The 22940-nt window shown below is 42.3% G+C and overlaps 1 protein-coding gene and 1 long non-coding RNA gene across 6 annotated transcripts in view; one reads left to right on the forward strand and one right to left on the reverse strand.

Annotated features, from left to right (window-relative positions):
- The window catches only part of CYSLTR2 (cysteinyl leukotriene receptor 2), a 32902-nt gene extending 13114 nt beyond the window's left edge, over window positions 1–19788 (reverse strand). For 2 of the 5 annotated variants that reach the window (XM_039252181.1, XM_039252179.1), the window contains exons 1-2: window positions 19579–19788; window positions 3899–4088 (exon numbers count right to left, since the gene is read on the reverse strand). The gene's annotated coding sequence lies outside the window, so the exon portion shown is untranslated. Of the gene's footprint in view, window positions 1–2800; window positions 2858–3898; window positions 4089–8659; window positions 8678–19578 lie in introns of those variants that run through there. The other 3 variants (XM_039252180.1, XM_039252183.1, XM_039252184.1) reach the window with 3 other exon arrangements.
- On the forward strand, window positions 13070–20222 carry LOC120245225. Its single transcript, XR_005531734.1, has 3 exons — window positions 13070–13122; window positions 13964–14108; window positions 20072–20222. It is a non-coding gene; the product is annotated as an uncharacterized LOC120245225 (long non-coding RNA).
- The last annotated feature ends 2718 nt before the right edge of the window (window positions 20223–22940 follow it).

Raw genomic sequence — 22940 nt, forward strand, 5'->3', positions numbered from 1 at the left:
TTAATGGAAGTATCCATACTTTGCAAGGACCTTCTAGATTCTCCCTTGGATATCCCTGGTTTAATTTTGTTTGTTGGTTCCACTTAGGAAGAAAAATTAAAATTTCCAAGCAGGCTATGCTATCACTGATCTGAATTTACCCTTGAAGTATAAGCTTTACTTTGAAATAAAATCAATTCAGATGACTAAATTAATTGCCTTTACCCAGACTTGCTGACAAAAGGGTAAAAGAACAAATATTTATACTTATACATAAAATATGATTTTGGATTCATCCATGAATTCAAAATATTTTTGAAATAGAGATTTCCTGACACTACAAGACTCCCTATAAAGTAGACAATGAATCAAAGAACCTTGAGATGCCTTGCTTTTACCCAAAGAGAAAGCCATAATAAAAGTAGAGTTTAGCAAGCCTGTTTCGTGATATTACCTACAATAACAGAGATAAACTGGCAATGATATTAACCAACACTGGCAGGAAATTTGAAGACTATTGCTAAGGATATTCCAATGCATGCTCTACCTGCCAACAACACAATTCTAGCAAGTCTGTAAAGGTAAAACATGGACAACAGCCTCAAGGCTCCTTTGAACATCCCCAGAAGGTCTGTGAATATGTTCTGGTTATTGTTTATTCTCAGCGTATGTTAAGGCTTTTCTTTGTTATAGGAAAAAAATGCTTAACTTGGGAATTGCAACTTGTCATTTCAGTAAGAGACACACATTTCACTGACATAGTCATCAAAGAACTGTAAAGCCTTACCTTTTACTTAGAAACATCACTGTCCTTATCCACGGAAAACAGGGAAAGTAACAACAACTAATGGAATTCTAAAACCCTCAAACTTCTAATGGTTGAAGGATTTCCATTGTCCTTGATTGCAGGCATTGAAATCAGCCCCATCTAGAACCAACAAAATATCTCCTCCTGAGTAGATAGCAAGCTGCCCTGTGCATTTGGGAATCACTCCCAAGCTTTGATCCTATCCTATTGTGATCTAATGTGATGACTATAGGAAAGCTGCATTTACAAAATGTTCTCCAAAGCAGTCTCTGTCTGATTGGAAACCTAGATATTCGGTTTTCTGGAACAGACCTCAGAGAAAAACCTCTCTTGATCCAGATGGAAAAAACCTTACTGCTATCTTTAACAACTGACATTGCATTAACATTGCAATATTTTAATTTTTGGACTCATGTCTCCCAACTAAAAAGACATTCAGAGCTTCCTTCCAACTACTGGAAGTCCATTCCTTTGAAAGACCTCAAAGTGAAGATTTTTAGAAATTCTCCAGAAGTTATTGACTTACAGAAGTGGGCAACTTCTGCCCAAAGCAGCGAAATAAACTATTGACTACAGAAGCAGATGGCTTTCACACAAGACAGAACAAAATTTTCTAATCCTTTAGCACCCTCTTCTTTTCCTTTACTAGTCATCTTGTTCATCGTTGTACTTTTGCCCTGTCTATTAACTAATATGATCTCCCTTATTTTCATCTTATGACCTATTATAGTCTTTGCCACTTAAGAGAAGACAAAATTCTCTGGGTTGTTTTTTCTTAGACCATAGCCACTGTTATGAATTTAACTGATTACTGACAAAATTTAATAACGAAAAACTAGCAAACAGGGGTGCCTGGGTGGCTCAGTCCATTAGGCTTCTGACTCCTGGTCTTGGCTCAGGTCATGATCTCACAGTTCGTGAGATGGAGCCCCACGTCAGTGTCTGTGTTGACAGTGCAGAGCCTGTTTGGGATTCTCTCTCTCTCTCTCTCTCTCTCTCCTTCTTTCTGTCTCCCCCTAGCTAATGTGAGCTCTTGTGGTGTGCACTTTTTCTCTCTCAAAATAAATAAATAGAATTTTTTAAAAAGCAACAAAAAACAAACAAACAAAAACTCTTCAAGAGGTCAATTTTCTTCTATATATCCCTTCTGATATTCAAGTTTCCCTTGCATAATTAACCCCCAATTTCAGGCTTATAAAATTGTACACCAGCCAAATATTAACAAAATATGTCTGCTGAGTTCCTTACAACTCTATCAGCAAAATCTAACACTTTTGGAGTAAGAACAAAACTTGGATCTAACCTGGATAGAATTGCTACTTTATTTTCTTTCATAACCCTCCAGCCTGCTGAGCAGGACTTGTCTGACTCCACTGAAGGAATCTGTCCACCCCAAGTGACTTGCCATCACTCAAGTGATGCTCAAATAAAGAAAAAGACTCATTCCTGTTTTCATAAATGATTCTTACATTCCCAGTACCACCAAGTTTACTTCTTATGTGGACATCAGGCTTACACCCACCTGGCACACACTGCCCTGTGTATTCAAAATGATCATTAGAGAATGTCAGATGATGAAAACTACCACCCCTCTAGGAATCATGTTTCCCTAAACAGAACACAGAGACATCTGAAAGAGGCAGCCACAGGCTTACTGAGAGAACTGTCAGGAGAAATTACCGAGTCCCTGGCACACATACTGTGCAAGCAACAACTATTAGAGTTGGAATAATCCAACTGGAAAGAATCACTCATAACTTGTCTCTGACCTTGGTAAGAATCTTAAAGTGTCCAACTTCTGCTCTGGAAGCTAAAAAGACTCTCTCCTTGATCAAACTCTAACCAGGCTCTTCTGAGCCCTCTTCTTGACTCGGCTTCTACTTTGATCTGTAAGGACTTGAATAAAGGACTAACAGGTTTTTTTCTAAGAGCGCAAGGCCATATCTCTAGGATGACCATAACCTGCCCTTCTTATAGAGCCTGAAAAAACTCAAGGATGTCAAAAGAATTTACCATTTGTTCCAGCCAACCTGAAGACAGGGCTCCTGTCCCTCAGCCTCTGTGGGAGGCTAGAATCCTAAACTTTGTGTCAGCACACCCAGATGCAGTTCCCATTTTTTGCAATTTTCTACTTCCCTAACTCTGCTGAGCTCCTGTTTACCCCCTGTCTATTTTTTCATTCTTCCTTAAAAACATCCACTCATCTCTATAAAAACTGAAGTTGAGTTCAGTTCATGTTGGAGTCTTTTCTCTATTGGAACAGTATAAAATCTATCCTTTAACTAGTGTCTGGCCTTGCTTCATATTTGACAAATCCTAGGTTTAAATGTAAATTCATGAGGCAGAGTTGTCACAGATAATGACATAGTCCTTAATTTCTTCTTAACTAGCCAAAAAGAAATTTATGCCATAGTAAACACACTTATTATACACCTATAAATATCACATAACAGCCTATGACTGGAGGTGTGAGTGGAGAAAAGCTTCCTGGATGGCTAGAAAAGAACAGGTGGATTTTGCAAGGGGAGGGGCAATCATGTTTTCATTGTCTGAGTATGATAGTATGAGTTTCTGTTTTTCAGAGTCTGTTATAAGAACTAATAACCATTTTTGTTCCTACAAAGTCTGCTTCCTTGAATCTTACCCCCAAATTATCTAATGCAGCATAAATCCTATTGTATTTCCTAACATCCTCTTTCTAAGATTCCCCAGTTTCCCTTTATGTGAATTCTCCTTTAACACAACAAGACAATAAACCCAACTTTGTTCAACTATAGGTGTGTTCTGGGGGCGCCTGGGTAGGCTCAGTCTGTTAAGCATCCGACTTCGGCTCAGGTCATGATCTCATGGTTCATGGGTTCGAGCCCCGCATCGGGCTCTGTGCTGACAGCTCAGAACCTAGAGCATGTTTCCAATTCTGTGTCTCCCCCTCTCTCTGGCCCTCCCCTACTCATGCTGTCTCTCTCTCAGAAATAAATTTAAAAACAAAACATTAAAATTAAAAAAAAAACTATAGGTGTGTTTCCAATTGCCTTTTACTTGAAGACACTGACTCTGAGAATCCACATGATGATCTAAAGGTATGGCAAAACAGTAGTTAAATGAACATACCCAAAGAGCTGGTATGTAGACTTCTGATGCAGCAAGGATGTTTTTCAATTCTCCTTCAGACACTTATATGAATGTGTAACTCAGAAAACATGGTTGGCATGTAAATGATGTTGAAAAAAGAAAAGCTTTTTTTCTTTAATTCAGCACTTCCCAAAGTATCTTCTACAGAATATGAATTCCATGAGATGTTCTGTAAAAGACAAGGCTTCCATGTTTAAATCAGCTAGAGAAACACTGTGAGCTCTAATATTCCTCTTTTGGAGACCCATAATGCAGTTAAAGGTTCTATGGGGTCCGAAAGAAAGAAAGAAAGAAAGAAAGAAAGAAAGAAAGAAAGAAAGAAAGAAAGAGAGAAAGAGAGAAGGAAGGAAGGAAGGAAGGAAGGAAGGAAGGAAGGAAGGAAGGAGAGAGAAAGGGAGAGAAGGGAGGGAGGAATAGAGGGAGGGAGGAATGGAGGGAGGGAGCGAGGGAGGGAGGGAGGGAGGACCTCTTCTTACAAGAATAAGTCTTTCAGCTTAGTGCTCATCTTAATCCACTGTGACTTCATCTTAACTAATTACATCTACAAAGATCCTATTTCCAAATAAGGTCACATTTACAGGTACTTGGATATATTTTTGGGAGGAGGGCATAATTCAACCAACAACAAGGATATGTAACATCAATTTCATGGGTTTGTTGTAAGCATTAAATGAGAGAGAGAGAGAGAGAGAGAGAAAGAGGAGGGGGAGCATGAGCTTCATAGACTACTTGGCACTGGGTAAGTGCTCCCCAGCTGCTTTACTGTCATGAATGAATGTAGGAATGACCTAGCTTCAACATCTGTTATCCCACTGATCATGAGGATGAGTTGATGACCTCAGTTCTCATGTTCATATGAAGTATAAAAAGTAGATTCTTGTTGGTATTTGCTAGAAAGGCATTCTGTACAGAAATACTGATAACTCTTAGATTATTCTGACATGTTTATGATGAAAATCTCTCAATTCCACTCCACTTCTTTGCTTTCAGTCTATTCCTACTAGGGAACCTTCTAATAACCCCTCTGTTTCATCAGTCCTCTTTGAAAGGATGGACTTTGAACTGTGAACTGGAAGATTACAATAAAGGGAAAGTAGAATCCCCCATTATAAATGGCCAAACCAGAATGACCAGAATTCTGGGTTAAAAATTATTTCTTTGTGAGTTTGCCTTGTGAAATTGATTTCCTAAGGTCTAAGAATAGACTGACAAGATGAGATTTTTCATATGCAGCACATCTTATTTCTGAGATGATAGTAGGGCCTTAGTTATGATTGCATGGATAATGGCTCTCTACTTTTGATCTGTTTCTAGCTTGGGTTATAGGAGAATGGTGAGGCCATGAGCTAGGATAAGGAGTACACACTCTAGAGTTAAGGAGACAGGTCAAGTCTATAGATACAGTTCAGGAAGACCATCCCACAGAGGCTGGAAGTCTGTAAGCCTGACTTGGGAGAGGGAATACAGCAAAATGAGGAACTGGAAATAGCGTCTTAATTCGATCTTATAGGGAATTAAAGTTTCTACTGGTTTGCAAGGCCAGGACAGGAGGATGAAACCTCAAATTAGGAAATGCTAGAGGTAGTACAGTCGACACAAATAAAGCCTTCAGGCAAGCCTTGGCAAGCCTTCATGGACACTGTCAGCTACAGTTGCTAAGAAAAGGCTCATCTCATAGGCAGAGCATGGAAGCCAGCAGGTACAACCACAGAAGTCATTTAAAAAGATAGTAATAAGTGTTCCACCAGGAAGATGAGAGGTTTGGGGAGACCAAATAAAATGCTAGCAACACGGACTCCTTGAGCAACTGGGGAGAAAGGCAGAATTCATGGGAAAGTCCATCTGTAAGCTGCAAGACCCTTTATAGCTAGGCCATAGTGCAAGGAGAGGGTTTGGGGACTGAGAGGAGGCCTGACCAGTGCAGGCAGGCCCTGAATCCTGGAGGCCCTGAGTCCTTGAGAGCCCTGGGTCCCAGAGGCCCTGGATTTTGGAGGCTTTGAGTCCTGGAGGCCCTAAGTCTGAAGACCCTGAGTCTTGAAGGTCTTGAGTCTTGGAGAGCCCAAGGGCTGAACAAAGCCTTGGACACAGAGACTCAGGCTAGGGATGCCAAGGCATGGCTCCATTTTCCCTAATGAGGTGGAGACCAAATTTCAGTGACAGGAGAAATGCCCAACTTTAGAGTCATGGCACAAAGTCAGGATCCGATCAACCCAAGGGTAACATGGAGTTCCAGAATTGCTTCCATTCCTCTGCCTGAGATTGGGATTGGTTCAGGACTTTGTAGGGACCTGAAGGGGAGTAGGAGTGGTCACTGGCTGGCAAATAGCCTCTGCTGCAGGGAGACAATAGCTACAGAAGCTGGAGCCTTAAGTCCAAGAGCATCTTAATCCCTGGAAAGCTAAAGAAAGAGAATACACTAATATCCTTCATAGAAGCCTCATTTAGCTAACAGCCACAGGCTTAATACAGGACCAGCTCAGATCCAAAATTCCATTTAGCTCAACACTTTCTCTTGAGAATCCTTTAAAACATTTTGATTGTTCTTTTCTGCCCATATATAACATACCTGACCACATCGTACTTCAACCTTTCGCTAGATTGTAAAAGAAGAAGGAGAAGGAGAAGGAGAAGGAGAAGGAGAAGGAGAAGGAGAAGGAGAAGAAGAAGAAGAAGAAGAAGAAGAAGAAGAAGAAGAAGAAGAAAGGAAAACAAAACAAAAAATGCCTGCTAAATGTGGCTGTAAAATCAGCCAGACCAATTAAGTACGTGACAGGAAGCTGAGAAATACATGAAAGGTAAATTCAAGGAAAATTAGGAAATAAATTGACAGCCTAATTTCCACCGCCTTGGCGAGAGTGGAGAAAGAGCTTGTGCACAGCTTCCTGTATTGAGAAAGGGCTCGGAACAAAGAATGAATTAGGGCTTTGTCTCCTGCAGCTTTACTGGTGATCCAGCAACAAAGAAGAAACAGTGAGAAGCAGCAGCAGATGGGGATTCCGTATTTCAATTATGAAGAAAACCAAATGTGTTGCATGACCAGATAAATCTGATGAGGATGAATAGCTTCTATTGATGCTTATAATGTTTTCATGGTCACAGCAAAGCTGCAACTGTCCAAAACACCACAGGAAGTATTTTCATTTATACTTAGAAAAATACACTTTATTTTAGAAATATATATTTTTGACACATTCACAAGGGATCATTAGACCCTGTCACAGAGTGCCGCCCCCCCCCCCCCCCAACTCCGGTCAGCACGACTGTGTGTCACAGGTGTGCTCACCTTCAGTTCTGCCACCTGGGCATGTGACCTGTCTCAGAACCTGAAGCCTGAGGCACTCAGACACACTGACGTAGATATACCCGGCAGAGCAGCAAGCGGTGCGAGTTGCACAACGGGATGCTGTGAGATTGTGATAAACTGCTAAAGAACAGAGAATCTTCTGGGGAATAAACGTCAGTGCAGTCGGCTTGCATCATCTTTACAAGGAACTCATGATGGGATTTTGAGCAACACATAATCTATCAGTATCATGTCAGGAGAGCTAGATCCGCCTGCCAGCAGCCTCCCAGATTGCCACTAGGTGACGTTCTGGGTCCTCTGTTTGGCCACTGTCTCTGGGACTTCTAACTCCCACACTGAGAATCCTTATGGCAAGTTAACATCAGGCCCTTGGCTGTCTGATTTCATCAGACACCCTCACTTCTCTCACTTCAAGCTACCCGCCTTGGCCAAACCTGCCTAAGGGCTCTGGGAAAGCACACATGCTCTATCAGCCACCTCCACCTCAAGCCACAGATGTTTGTTCATTCAAAATAAGCAACAGCCAACCTGTATGGTGTTTACTCTGTGGTAGGCACTCTGCAAAGCTCCTTATGTATATTAACTCAATCAGTCCTCAAACAGCCCTAGGTACCCTGCATCTGCTATGCATAGATGACAACAACCAGAGGGCAAAGACACAGAATAGTGTGTGTGCCCAAGGTTGCTTGTCATTTAGCGGTGGGATGAGACTGAAATCCAGTTCCCAGCTCTCTGTTATGTTAAGTTGTTATGCCTCTACCTGAGCCACAATTACTGGGTCCTGTGTGTCTGACAAGGAAGAAAATACAATCTCAGACCTACAGGAACCTCCACAGTGGTGAATAAATCAGATAAGTTAATAGATAAAGCAAAGTGAGAAGAGGCATCCAAATGAAATGCCATAGGTGTGCCCTTGGGGAACAAGGGAGTTTTTAAGGTGCTGAGGGGAAAGGTTGACTAGGGAAAGTGGGCAGGGGCTCCAGACTGGGGAGCAGGATATATGAAGACTGGTTGCTGAGAGCACATGATAAGTTTGGGGGACAGCAAGGGACACAGTATAGGAGAAACATGAAAGGGAGAATGAGGTGAGCAGAGGGTGATCTGAGAGTAACATACATCCACACTAAGGAGTAAGAGTTTTACTCTGAGGGCAATGAGAGCCCTTGAATTATGGAAAGCAGATCTGTATTTTAGATGAGTGATTCTGGCAGCAGATGGGAGGGCAGTTTGGAAGGAGGCAAGCTTAGGTTCAGAGACTGCAAGGGACACTCCTGTGATTGCCAGGGCAGAGGGAGTAGATATAGTTGGATGGGATTGATAGATATAAAGAAAAATGAGAGGTGGTCCGAGTTGCAGATGGACCAGTTATAGAAGAGAGGACCAATCAAGGGAAGGGGGGATCTTCTCGGGTATTTGCGGGGAGAATGTTGCCTTACACTAATAAAAAGAACATAAGAGGGGGGCGCCTGGGTGACTTAGTCGGTTGAGCGTCCGACTTTCGCTTAGGTCATGATCTCGCGGTTCGTGGGTTCGAGCCCCGCGTCGGGCTCTGTGCTGACTGCCAGCTCAGAGCCTGGAGCCTGTTTCCGAGTCTGTGTCTCCCTCTCTCTCTGGCCCTCCCCTCTTCACGCTGTCTCTCTCTCCTAGAAATAAATAAAATATATTAAAAAAAAAAAAAAGAACATAAGAGGAAGATGCTGTTTGGGGGAAAATGAGTTCAATTTGGGACATTTTGATTTTGAAGCTTTTGTGACACATGTAAATGGAACTGTCCCCTTGCAGTCTAGAGCAGGGGCAGAGGGACTAAGGGAACTTGATGAATTTAGGGGCCATCCGTGCTTGGTGCTAACCGAAGCCAGAAAAGTGGATGACCTCACAGGGGTGTGAGAACAGAGAAGAAAAGAGTGTCAAAAGAGTGTCCCTTAAAGCTCCTGTTAAGGGACAGGCAGAAAACAGGAGCCTGGAAAGATGATTGACAAAGGCTGGCCAAACCATAAGAGACCAATCAAGAATGCAATGTAAAGGAGGCCAAAAGAAAGACTGGTTGAAAAAGCAGGTAGTCAGTGGGGATAAAAAGTCTCAAGGTTATCAGTGACCAGAGGAGAGGGATGGAAGTCCAAGGATAGGAAGCTGATAAAGGTGCAGCAGTCAAGAAAGTGACTGCCAAGATGGGAGAGGACACTCTCAAGCTCTGTAGTGAAGGGGCGCATTGCCAGAGGAAGATTTTGAATCTGGGAGGGAAGATGCATGTCTTCTTTTCTTTGGAGACATCTTGATTGTTACTCTTAGACAACCTCCCTCCAGTGACTTCAGTCTCTTCTCTTCATTTCTCCTTCTCTCTTCAAACTTCATCCACCTGAACCTCCAGATTAGAATGTACACTGTGCCTGAAGTGTAGCAGACCTCTTCTGACTCCCAACTCTCCCACTTTCTAGTTGTAGAACTCTTACTCTTTGAGCTTCAGCCTCCTCACCTTCAAAATGAGGCTAAGAAAGCCTTATAGGACTGTTCTGAGTTGCAAGTGAAAGAATGTGTTCACTATACCTAGCAGGTGGTCAACCAAATGCCAGTTCTCTCTTCTACTAATTCTGTGACCTATTCAAATTTTTGTTTTTGCTTGTCCTCTTACACCTTAACTCCCTATACTACTTGGCTCACTGTTGTCATTTCTTTCTCACCTTCCTCTTTTTAATTTACAGTAAGAGCTGCCTTGCCCCATCCCCACCACCTCCTGAGAGCCCCCTCTGAATCATACATGATTAAGATAAAATCATCTGTTCCTGCTCAATAGCGGGTACTACTGCCGCTTCTCAAACTTCCTTCTCAGTTACTCTAGAATTTGTTCCTCATGTCTTGTCTGTGAAACATCCACTTCTCTGTTTTCTGTGGTCCTGGGTACTTGTGGTTTTCCATTTCATGATTGTTCAGTAATCCACTATTAGTTCTTCTTTACCCAATTGTGGACAATCACTGGAGCCCGCCATCATCTCAGCTCACCTCTCTCTCATCCCCCGAGAACTCAACCATGATGAAGACTTTACTCCATCTCTCTGCCTCTGACTCCCAGATGTCTTTGATATATGAAGATATCATATTTTCAGCTTATAGTTTGCAAAAAATTTATTTCTCAGTTATCTTATTTGCTTCACTTGGACTACCTTGTGAGAAAGGCTGAGTTGGTATTATCTCAATTTTATAACTAAAGGAAAAAAACTCTGAGACTAGAAAATTTTTAAGTGATTTTTTCCTGACTTCTAACCTAAGCAAGATTCCTACATTTCTAGTTGTCTCCAGGATAGCCTTATTTGGAGATCTGTCTCTACTTAAATCTTACTTGGGTTTCTCCTCTCTCTCAAACCAATCCCACTCAGCTGGACTGAATGTTCATGTGCTTCCAAAATTTATATGTTGAAGCCCCAGCCTCAAATGTGACTGTATCAGAGATAGGTCTTTTATGGAGTTAATTAAGGTTAAATGAGGGAAGGATGCTGATCCAATAGGACTAGTGTCCTTAGGACATGTGAGGACACAGTCAGATTGCAGTCACATAAAAGCCAGAAAGAAGGGCCTCAGAATAAAATCTACCTTGTCAGCACCTTGATCTTGGACTTCCAGCCCCTAGAACTGTGAGAAATAAATTTCTGTTATTTAAACCACCCATTCTGTGGTATTTTGTTATGGCAGCTTGAGCAGACCAATTTGGGTGGTGGCCATTTGGGGCATGTTTTCTTTCATTTTTCTTTCTTATATATTTCACATCCAATCAGTTGACAGAGTTACATCTACTATTTTTGTATGATATGCCTTGAATTCTATCCTTACTCTTCACATACAAAGTCACCACGGTAACCTTGGATTTTGTTAGCTGATGCTTAGAAACCGTTAGCATCTCCTGACCTGTATCTCGCTGCGAGATTAAACTACTGCAGAACCATAGGATTTGATGGTCCAGGTGAATTCACAGCCCCATCAGACCTCTCCCTCTCCTCCTCACATACATCTACGTCCTCACACTACATCACCATGGGTTTGTAGTTCTCCACAGCATGAAGATTCTACTTTAATAGCTATCCTGCGGTTCCCCACTCCCCCCATAATAATGCCCTTTCTTTTCTCTGCCAACTTTAGAGTGTAATTTGGATTTTAGCTCCCAGAACTACTGCATACTGTGGAATGGCAAATAGGACATTCTTTTTATAGTTGATGGAAATGTTCAGAGGAGGGAGTTGGCATAAGATCAGGGAGCCAAATCTGCCCCTTACAAGCTTGGGGATCTGGTACAAGTGATTTAGTGATTTATCTTCTCTGGGCCTCAGTTTCCTCATCTGTAAATGGCACAGTGAGTGCAAAGTATCTCACATAGTGTGAGCACTCAACAATGTTAACTATAATGATTAAACTTCGAAGTTGGGGCCCAGAGAAATTATTTAAAAGGTGAAAAGGCCCATGGGGCATGAGTCAAACTAGAAAAGCAAGGCTGAGAGATGATTTAATGATACAAAAAAAAAAAATAGTGCCTCTGCAGGGAGGAAGCAGTTGCAGAGAACTGGTTCTTTCATCACTGGCTTTGTGACCTTGGCAAGTAGCTTTATCTTCTGGTGCCTTAGTTCCTCCTCAGCAAAATGGGGGCAGTGATAACACTAGTCACTCCTCCACAGGGCTGCTGTGAGAAGGAAGTGGGATGATGGCAAAATGGCACACAGGCCAGGGCTGGGACGAGAGAAAGCACAATGTGGGAGTTCTTGTTACTGCAGAGGATCACAGACTGAGCCCCCGAAGTTGTGCACAGAGGATGCAACCCTCTGGATCAGAAGATTCCACAACATGTTTGTCCCTCAAAATCCCAGAGGCCCCAGAGTGCTGACAAGATATGTCTCCATGACTCCCAAACAGGGAAGTATCATTGAGTGCCTGATTCTTGAAATCCAAGACTTCTAACTTACTTACTTAGTTGAAACTAGGCCCCAATGTCATGGCAGGGCATGTAAAGCTTTGTATACTTTCTGGCCTCCTGGGAATAGGAGCTTGTGCTTTCAGATTTTTTCCAAAGGGATACAATAAATTAGGTTCTTGGAGACCAAAACAGAAATATGGACAAAAAGAATGGGGATAACAACATCTTTTGAATGAGGAACTGAGCTGGTCCCCAGGTTTCCAGAATAAATGGGAGCAGGAAGGTGCCTTTTTCTTGGAGTAAGCAGTTTGATTTTTTGTTTTGTTTTGTTTTGTTGTTTGTTTGGTTGTTGTTTGCTTGGTTTTTTTTTGAGCATTCTGCTCAAAAGGGATTGGAGCACAATCCCTCCTCCTCTGTCTCCCTGCAAAGTGCCTCAAAGTACCGTTACTTCACAAACTACAGGCTAATGCCCTTTCGCCTTCCAAATGCCATTTACTTCCCCATGCCTCATAGCTGACAAGTCAGCACCTTGACCGAGATCTGCTGTAAAGCAGTAAATGTAGAACAGTGTTTATGGCTCTGGAAGTTCCCTGAGGAGGAAATTCTCTAATTCACTTTCTCTGTATTATAGAGATTCTTCTTAACAGCTCTGGGGCCAGGGGAACTTTTCAGCCAGAGTCCTGGGACCTGATAATTCACCCTGAAGGATAATTGGAGTTTCTGCTCCGTGGCCTATGCAGAGTTTTATTGTCTAATTCTTGCCCTCTGGTTAGGACTTTACATTTGGAAGTTGCATCCTCCCGGGTCCCACAAACTTGTGCCTGAGTCACCTTGGAACTCAGTAGGCAGAAAATTCAATGTGCCGTTCATAGGATTGCTGTCGGCTTCTGGAGTGGCTTGAAACCTCTGAGGAAGGGTCTTTGGATCTGGCCTGTTTTCCATCTAGACCTGAGTGAGTCCTTGAAGCAAGGGTGGAGAGGCTTTCACAACAGGCAGAGGATCTCTGTGAGTGACCGAGTGCACTGAACACTTTCTCCCTTGTTATTGCCTAAACTAAGTGGCTTATTTTTATTTTTATTTTTTTATTTGAGAGAGAGAGCACATGAGCAAGGAAGAGAGGCAGAGGGAAAGGGAGAAAGAATCCCAAGCAGGCTCCATGCCATCATGGAGCTTGATGCGGGCTCGATTCCAAGACCCTGAGATCATGATCTGAGCAGAAATCAAGTCAGTTACTCACCCAACTGAGCCACCCAGGTGCCCCCTAAGTGGCTTATTTTATAATCAAACTTTCCACCACCCCCCCATCACCATCTCTCCTCAGATTATTCAGGAACCCATCAGGATACTGAATGAGGATACTGCGAATTGGTCAGTCTCCCTGACCTGCCTGCTGACTAAATTCCAGAATGTTCGGAGAAAGCTCGAAAACCCCCAAAATAAATTCTGAATTTCATTAATTTGATTTCCTATTTTAGCTCTAAAGACTAGGCACCTTATGAAGTTTCCTAATTAGAATATTTTCTTAAAATCATAGCAGTTGGATTGTCAAGTTTTCAGTGATTTTGGCCAACTGCTGATCCACATGTGCCCTTCCATTTGTATCTGCCTCTCTCTCCTTATAGCACCTTCCCTGACTCCTGTGAGCTCAAGGAAGTCACCAAAGCCTTCATGGTCTGGGCTTTTCCTAAAGCTGCTGGGCCCTCTTGAAATATGGACTGTTAGGCCTAGTTTGGGAGTGGGGCTGGACATGCAGCACACACTAGCTGTGGCCTCTTCTACTGAAAGGGGAACTTTGCTCAGACCACAGAATGTATGGTAAAATGACATCCCCACCACAAATGCACAGGGACAGAGGGAAGAGGCACTGTAAGAACATGTGTATTGCCAGAGCTGCCATTAGGGCCAAGATCTGTATGGATGAATAGTGACCGTTTGGAAAGTGCTAGTGTGGCCAAGATGTCAGATGTCAGATATCAGCATCAGGCTTACAGGTGAGCAATAGTTGCCTTTTTTTCTACCCTTTGCTGATATGCTTTTCTCCTCTGTTTGCTTGGCTGCTTTTCTCCTCTTGTTTATACATTCTCCTGTGAAGTTCCATTCTGGATAATTTTCCTGTGCAAAAAAGGTGGCTATGAATTTTGGACACTCTTGGGGATAATTGCCCCTTACAATTGGACTTTTTTCACAATTTCATTCTTTCTTGTCTATTTGGAGGGCAGAAATGCTTCCAGAGAATCATTTACCCCCAGGGACATAGCAGGAGCTGAGGCCTAGCAGAAGGTCAGCATCTCAGCATGTAAAGGGGCTTCTCTCTGCCCACAAGGGTGAGATGTGTGGCATTATCTCTGGCATCCTCATTACCACCTCTGTCTTTGCTTAATTTCCTTCTTTCATTCTCTACTATTCTCCCAAAGCTGGCTTTTCTTCAGTGTTCTTCCTAACCAGCAACACTCTACCACTACAACAAACGAAGACAAATTGAACACAAAGAAAACCAAACACGTAGGGACTACTCTGAGCTCCTTGAAGATATAACTTCATTTTTCAGCATTATTTTGACTAAGTGCTGTCTTTTTTCTGGCTTTTGTAACTTTTCTCAGCTCTTCTTTGTTAATAAAAATGTTAATAATATAATAATCCTATGACCAGATTATGGATTTAATTTTATAAAAATACCTGAACAAATTTTTGTCCCCAAATGCCTTTTGCATTGTCTCTGATTCTCCAGTCTTCAATTTGCAAAGACAGAATAAAGACAGAAGGTGAGCAAGTGTCATCTCAGAAGCCACTGCTCAACTCAGTCCAATAATTTCCTCTGGACTGTGTCAGCATTAGGGACTCTCTTGCCTATGACAGAAGTGACTACGGGCCATGACTCAGGAGCTCCCTCAAAGCCCACTCATTCAAAATTAAAACTCCCTCTCTTTCTCTTCCCTCCTACCGAGGCATCTCATATTCCACCGTTAAATTCACTTCTTAGAGCCAAGAAATTATTTACAAAGAGAGCTTGTTAAATGTCCTTTGTTTCCTGGAATGCTATAGAGGCATCGTGATATCATGGAAAAGCTTTAAATTGCAACAGGATCCAAATCCCGGCTCTACCCTCTGATAACTGTGTAAGCATTAGCAAGTACTCAACTTCTTGGAGTTATCCGGAAGACCAAAGGAGGCAACGCAGGTGAGCGCCTACAACCTAAAGCTGTACTGATCCTGGCACTTGTACGCAGTCAATGCATTATCGTGCCTAATGCAACTCTGTCTGTTGGGAAGGGAAGAAAAGCCTGAGAACTGTTTAGTATGCCAGGTGTAGGATACTTGTATAGGGTGGTAACAAACAAATAGACAAGGAGAGAGTGTTTTGATATGTATGGAAAACTGTAACCCAAGGTAACTGTCCAGGAAGGTGCCCTAGAAAGCTGCCAGTAGCATGGGAGCAGTGGGCATCTGAAACCAACGAGAAGAGGGCATGCAACAAAAAGCAGTCCATGGGCTTTCCTCCTCCCCCCGCCTGTCCTGCTGTCCAGTGTCTTCTCCAAGGCAGGCTTGGCCTCATTACCCTCCTGTCTCCACCAGCACCTTTTTCCATTACAGAGGAGCTGATGGCAGTCCCAGTACAGGCTGTCGTCTCTCACCTGCACAAGGGACACAGATTCCTGAACGGCTCCCTGCCTTCACTCTCGCTATTCTCAGCTCATTCTCCACACAGTGGCCAGTGACCTTTCCAAAAGACATATCTGACCACATTACTTTTCTGTTTACCACCATCACATCAGAATGAAGTTCAACTCCAGGCACATCACAATATGGATCTTGTCATCTAGCATATTCTCTCCACTCCTCTGCCCTAAGTTAAGTCCATTCCAGCCTCATGGAACTTATTTCAGTGCCCCCAACACACCTGGCTCTCTCTCACCTGTTCACTTAGAGCACCAGCTCATCACCTGGCCATCTTTTACCCAATCTCAGGCTTCTTTATTATATCCTTTCTTCCAGGAAAAGCCTTCTCTGCTCCCTCCCGGTCTTGGCTGGCTGCTGCCCCACCTGGCCCTGCTGCCCCATGGGCTTCCTGTCCCAGCACCTACCCCATAGCTTCTGTCTACCCCCACTCACCAGACTGGTCACCAGCAATGGCAGGAGGAAGTCTCATGCTGTACCTCAGGCCCTAACACAGCTTGTGGCACATAAACATGCTCAAATAATTGACCGCTGAATGAGCTAATGAAGGTAATATCCACCTCACTCATTTTATGTCTCACAATAAATCTCTTCTAAGGAAAAAAATTCCCAGTGGTCTTTTGCAACAAAATGACATTTGCGCATTTTTCCTCACCAATTTTCTGCTTCTGAAATTCAGATTTAGGTTCTGGGGACAGGGATACAGAGTCAGTGGCAGGGGCGCAGGAGAGTATTGTCAGAAAAGACCCAAATAGTGCTCTGTTCTAAACACTGTAGAAAAGGACACTATATCTTTGAGGCTTGACAGTAGTTTTTCTCACTTTGTGCCACGTTCCTGGTAGGGATTTGTGTCTGGCAGGAAAACTGCCTTTAATTCTCTCAGAGAATTTCCAAGAAACCAAAGTTATCATTGAAGTAAAACTCAAAATACAACGAAACCAACATCCGTTAAAGAATCTGCAATGCCCCCATGTACTATGTAGACCATTGTGTGTTCTGTACTATATGTGCAAACGGGGTAAAAAGCCGTCTGTACAGCCTCACAGGACACTTACACGGGAAATTGTTTTTCCTTTATGATTAAAAAAAAAAAACTCTTGTTTTTATAATGTACACATAAAGGTTTGTGTACTGGATCCTTTTAAATTCTTCCAGCTTAATGAGTCTTTAAACCCCTGGAACAAAGAGGTTGTGCTCCGCCCTGCCCCCACCACTTTCCCTCCACTTGATTCTTCTATCCCCACCCCCACCCCTGACCTGTCCTCCCTCCCCTCCCCTCTCTTTTTCCTTCTGGTTCTTCTCCAAATCTCCTTCCCCCTTTCCTCAAAACCTCTTTTCAAAACACCAGAGGTACAAAAAGTTTTCTTTCCTGACCCTGGCCCTTCTCAAGGACCTTTCCAACTTTTGGGATGCTTTGGTTCCCACTCACTGTTCCAGCTTCTGTTACTTCCCTTGTCAAAGGCATCAGCCCCCACTGCCAAGTTATCTATCCAATAGGAGAAGTTTTCCTTTAAATACTCTCAAACATTGTACCATTTTCTCCATGGGTCAGTTAATATAAAGAGGTTAATAGGTTCAACAGAGATAAACATAAGCTGTTAGTTAAACTCCACATTCATTGAGGAATTAATTTATTTATGCCTTCCCATCTATTCTTAAACTTTTTTCAATGTTCATTTATTTTTTGAGAGAGACAGAGAGCTCAAGCGGGGGAGGGATAGAGAGAGGGAGACAGAATCAGAAGCAGGCTTGGCACTGTTAGCACAAGGCCCAATGTGGGGCTCAAACTCACATGACCGTGAGATCATGACCTGAGCCAAAGTCAAATAAATGCTCAACCGACTGAGCTACCCAGGCACCCCTAACCTCCCATCTATTCTTAACGGAGCCCATGTACTAGGTTTTCTGCAAGGACTCCATCCTCAGGCATTCTTGGTCAGTAGAAGGGTTGAGATCTGCAGATAAGTAACTCCAGTACAAAGAAGGCAGTGGTCAGTGCCCCCAGAAAATCACAGATATGGTCCTGGAGGTTCTGACTTAAATTTAATAAGGTGCAACAGCAAAGCTGAGCAACCCAGACAAATGTTTGCCTTTCTCTCTTTGGCTGCTGCATTAAGGAGAGCCCACTGGGTAACTGTACAAGCTCTTGTTAGGCTTTTATCTTCCAGGCTTAGCCTTGGAGGAATAATGTGCCTTCCAAGTCTGGTGTGTAAGACAAACTTGAAAAATGGGAGTCCCGGAGTCTGGAATACACGTGAGATACTAAAAGTGCCCAGGGTGATCCTGACACAGAGCAATGAGTACATTGCAAAAATATGTTATTTTTCTTCTAGAACAGGTGTTATTTATGTTGTCTTGTACCCCTTATGACTTCAGGAGGGGAGGAAGGCAGAATACTAACAGATGCTGTTTAATTTGGATTCATTTGGAACATTCTGGAGCCCTAACCTCTCTCTTTTAACCAATGCACTGGAAACAAATCCATCTCTTTAAAGGATTAGTAAATTGAAATTCATAAACAGATTCTCATCTCAAGAGTTTATGTGGGTGAGGTGGATGATAGAAATTTCTAGAGGTTTTGCTCATTTTATGTTTCTCACAAATTATTTTGGCATTATTAATATAGTATTAAAAGAAAGATCTGGGTGGCTTGCCTGAAATTGTATCTCTCCTTTCCTTAATACTTACTGATCTCAGGCATGGGTCAGAGACAGGAAAATATTTCAAATGACCTATGTCAGCTTTTAGTATGCTGGCCACCCATTAGAACAACCTGGGAAATTTTTGAAAAACAAAACAAAACAAGACTACTACAGATGACTGGCTTGTCTCTAAAAGCTAAGTTTCAGTTATTCTAAGGATACTTTTTAATTTCCTCAGAATCCGGTGATTCTGGCTGAATGCACAGCTAAACCACTGACTCAGGCCCTAAAGAGGTAATAAACAGGTTATATACATATGCTGTCTCACACATACCCTCTCTCTCTCTCATTCTACCTTCAAGTAAAACCACTGACACATACATTCTCAAATTTAACTTCCTCTCCCCCAATATATAGCCTCACCTCCGAATGGGAAAAAAATACATTTTACATAATAAAATGACCCAGTCACAGAGTACCTGGGTGGCTCAGCTGGTTAAGCATCCGACTTCAGCACATGTCATGATTTCACAGTTTGTGAATTCAAGCCCCACATGGGCTCTCTGCTGTCAGCACAGAGGCCACTTTGGACCCTGTGTCTCCCTGTCTCTCTGCCTCTCTCTCTCTGTCTCTCTCTCTCTCAAAAAATAAACATTTAAAAAAGTCTCAGTCTATGAAAAATAAGAAAGATGTTATATGGCCAAAAGCAGGGGAATGCTTGAGTGAGGTGTGATAAATCACCTCAATGCAACAATATCCAGCAATTTAAAATTACCATTATGAAGAATTTACAGCAATGTAGAAACAATTTATCCTCTAATGGAAAAACATGATCATCAAGTAATCCATACTGTATGGGCACAACAGTGGAGATCAAACTAAAAAATATGCAGACATGCAAAAAAAGAATGAAAAGAAATATCCCCCAAAATGTCAATAAAAACTAGCTCAGCGGTGGTTTTTGCTTCCTTCTACTTTTCTGTACTTTCCCAACATCTTTTAAACTGCTACATATATGGTAGAAAAAAATTTACGTTAGAACAAAATTAACATACTGTTCAAAAGTCATTCTTCTGACTATGAAGTGATAAGCAAGGTCTAATTCTCAATAATGAATTAACAAGGCAAAGATGAAAATGCTCACCCAGTTTCTGTGCTTCTTCTGGCTTTGCTTCTGTCTTCTCTATTCCTCTCGCCTTCCTCCTCCAAGTAATCCAGCTTGTTTAAAGGAAAAGTGAAAGAGTAAATTTAGTTTATAAACAGTTTCAGCTCACAGCAAGAGGATAAGGAACTTTGGTCAGCTGGTCTATCTATGCTTTATAGAGCTTGGTGTGGGTGTTGGCTGGCTTCCTTCTCAAGAAGAAGGGGGAAATATTTCCGTTAGGGACTACCTCTAAAAGGAAGAAACCTTAGCCCTGTCCTTCTAACACTGGTTTTATCAGCATCTTTCCCAACAGATCCTGGGAATGTGATGAGTTAGAGTTACGAGTATTAGGTGGCTATTGGTTCTCCTAAATGGTTTTTGTTTCCGTGACAACACTAACATCAATGCCACCTCATAGGCCTTATAGGTATAGCACTTTATATTTGTTTAGAGCACTTCCCATCACACACTTACTTTTCCAACTTCCTTGCAGATGGGCGGAGGCCTTCCCAATTCTGCAGCAAATTCTGTGTCGGAGATCACCAATGACCTCATTGCTCATGTAAAAAAGGTCCTTGCTCAGTCCTCATCTACCTTCCCCAATTAGTTGCAAAATTAATCAAAGCCACTTTCTTGAAACTTTCTCCTTATTGTTTCTCTGACTCTCCTTGTTCTTTTTCTACCCCTTGGGTTGCTTCTTTATTACCTTACTTTCTGATGCCTTTTCTTCTATCCCTTTTTTAAATGTGAGCTTGCCCCAAAAGTCTGTTTCCTGAACTCTTCCTATCATATTCTCTTGCTTTTATCTATGTTGTCCACATTGATGGCCATATTTAATATGGTCTCTCCTAAGCATACACTCCTCCAACTATCCCATAAATGGCAGCACAATGGTTCATCCAATTTTTCTTTCTTTTTTTAAAATAGTTTATTGTCAGGTTGGTTTCCATTTAACACCCAGTGCTCATCCCCACAAGAGCCCTCCATGCCCATCAATCCCCTTTCCCTCTCCCCCACCCCCATCAGCCCTCAGTTTGTTCTCAGCATTCAAGAGTCTCTCATGGTTTGCCTCCCTCCCTCTCCCGCACTATTTTACCCCTTCTTCTCCCCCATGGTCCTCTGTTAAGTTCCTCCTAATCTTCTTATACATGCACACATATGGTATCTGTCCTTCTCTGCCTGACTTATTTCACTCAGCATAACACCCTCAAGGTCCATCCATGTTGCTACACATGACCAGATTTCATTCTTTCTCATTGCCATGTAGTATTCCATTGTATAGATAAACCACATCTTCTTGATCCATTTGTCCGTTGATGGACACTTAGGCTCTTTCCATGTTTTGGCTATTGTGGAGAGTGCTGCTATGAACATTGGGTACATGTGCCACTATGCATCAGCACTCCTGTATCCCTTGGGTAAATTCCTAGCAGTGCTATTGCTGAGTTCTACTGTTAATTTTTTGAGGAACCTCCACACTGTTTTCCAGAGGGGCTGCACCAGTTTACATCCCCACCAACAGTGTAGGAAGGTGCTCGTTTCTCCACATCCTCACCAGCATCTAGAGTCCTCTGATTTGCTCATTTTAGCCACTCTGACTGGCATGAGGTGGTATCTCAGTGTGGTTTTGATTTGTATTTCCCTGATGAGGAGGGATGCTGAGCATGTGTTTCATGTGTCTGTTGGCCATCTGGATGTCCTCTTGGGAGAAGTGTCTGTTCATATCTTCTACCCATTTCTTCACTGGATTGTTTGTTTTTCGGGTATGGAGTTTGGTGAATGCCATTTCTTCACTGGATTGTTTGTTTTTCGGGTATGGAGTTTGGTGAATGCCTTATATGGAATTTTGAATACTAGCCCTCTATCTGATATGTCATTTGAAACTATCTTTTCCCATTCTGTCGGTTGCCTGTTAGTTTTATGGATTGTTTCTTTTGCCATGCAGAGACTTTTAATCTTGATGAGGTCCCAATAGTTCATTTTTGCTCTTGATTCCCTTGCCTTTGAGGATGTGTCCAGTAAGAAATTGCTGCGGTTGAGGTCAAGGAGGTTGTTTCCTGCTTTCTCCTCCAGGGTTTTGATGGTTTCCTGTCTCACATTCAGGTCCTTCATCCATTTTGAGTTTAGTTTTGTGTATGGTGTAAGAAAGTGGTCTAGTTTCATTCTTCGGCATGTTGCTGTCCTGTTCTCCCAGCACCATCTGTTAAAGAGGCTGTCTTTTTTCCATTGGATACTCTTTCCTGCTTTGTCAAAGATTAGTTGGCTGTACATTTTTGGGTCCAATTCTGAGTTCTCAATATATTCTATTCCATTGGTCTATGTGTCTGTTTTTGTGCCAATACCATACTGTCTTGATGATGACAGCTTTGTAGTAGAGGCTAAAGTCTGGGATGGTGATGCCTCCCATTTTGTTTTCTTCTTCAATATTACTTTAAGGCTATTTGAGGTCTTTTGTGGTTCAAATTTTAGGATAGTTTGTTCTAGTTTTGAGAAGAATGCTGGTGCAATTTTGATTAGGATTGCATTGAAAGTGTAGATTGCTTTGGGTAGGTAATGACATTTTAACTATATTTATTCTTCCAATCCATGAGCATGGAATGTTTTTCCATTTCTTTGTGTCCTCTTCAATTTCCTTCATAAGTTTTCTATAGTTTTAATCATATAGTTTTCTTATTTCTTTGCTTAGGTTAATTCCTAGGTATTTTATGGTTTTTTGTGCAATTTTGAATAGGATCAGTTTCTTGATTTCTCTTTCTGTTGCTTCATTGTTCTGTACGTTGATTTTGTACCCTGCAACTTTGCTGAATTCATGGATCAGTTCTAGTAGGCTTCTGGTGGAGTCTGTCAGGTTTTCTATGTAGAGTATCATGTCGTCTGTGAAAAGTGAAAGTTTGACTTCTTCTTTGCCAATTCTGATGCCTTTTATTTCCTTTTGTTGTCTGATGGCTGATGCTAGGACTTCCAGCACTATGTTAAACAACAGTGGTGAAGGTGGACATCCCTGTCGTGTTCCTGATCTCAGGGGGAAAGCTCTCCGTTTTTCCCCATTGAGGATGATGTTAGCTGAGGGCTTCTCATAGATGACTTTTATGATGTTTAAGTAGTTCCTTTTATCCCGAGTTTCTCGAGGGTCTTTATAAGAAGGGATGCTGGGGCGCCTGGGTGGCTTGGTCGGTTGCGCTTCCGACTTCGCTTGGGTCATGATCTCGCGGTTCGTGAGTTCGAGCCCCGCGTCGGGCTCTGTGCTGACTGCCAGCTCGGAGCCTGGAGCCTATTTCAGAGTCTGTGTCTCCCTCTCTCTCTGACCCTCCCCTGCTCATGCTGTCTCTCTCTCTCCTAGAAATAAATAGAACATTTAAAAA

Source organism: Hyaena hyaena, unplaced genomic scaffold (assembly GCF_003009895.1).
Source record: "Hyaena hyaena isolate Hyena2069 unplaced genomic scaffold, ASM300989v1 scaffold_410, whole genome shotgun sequence".
In the NCBI taxonomy this organism is placed as follows: Eukaryota; Metazoa; Chordata; class Mammalia; order Carnivora; family Hyaenidae; genus Hyaena; species Hyaena hyaena.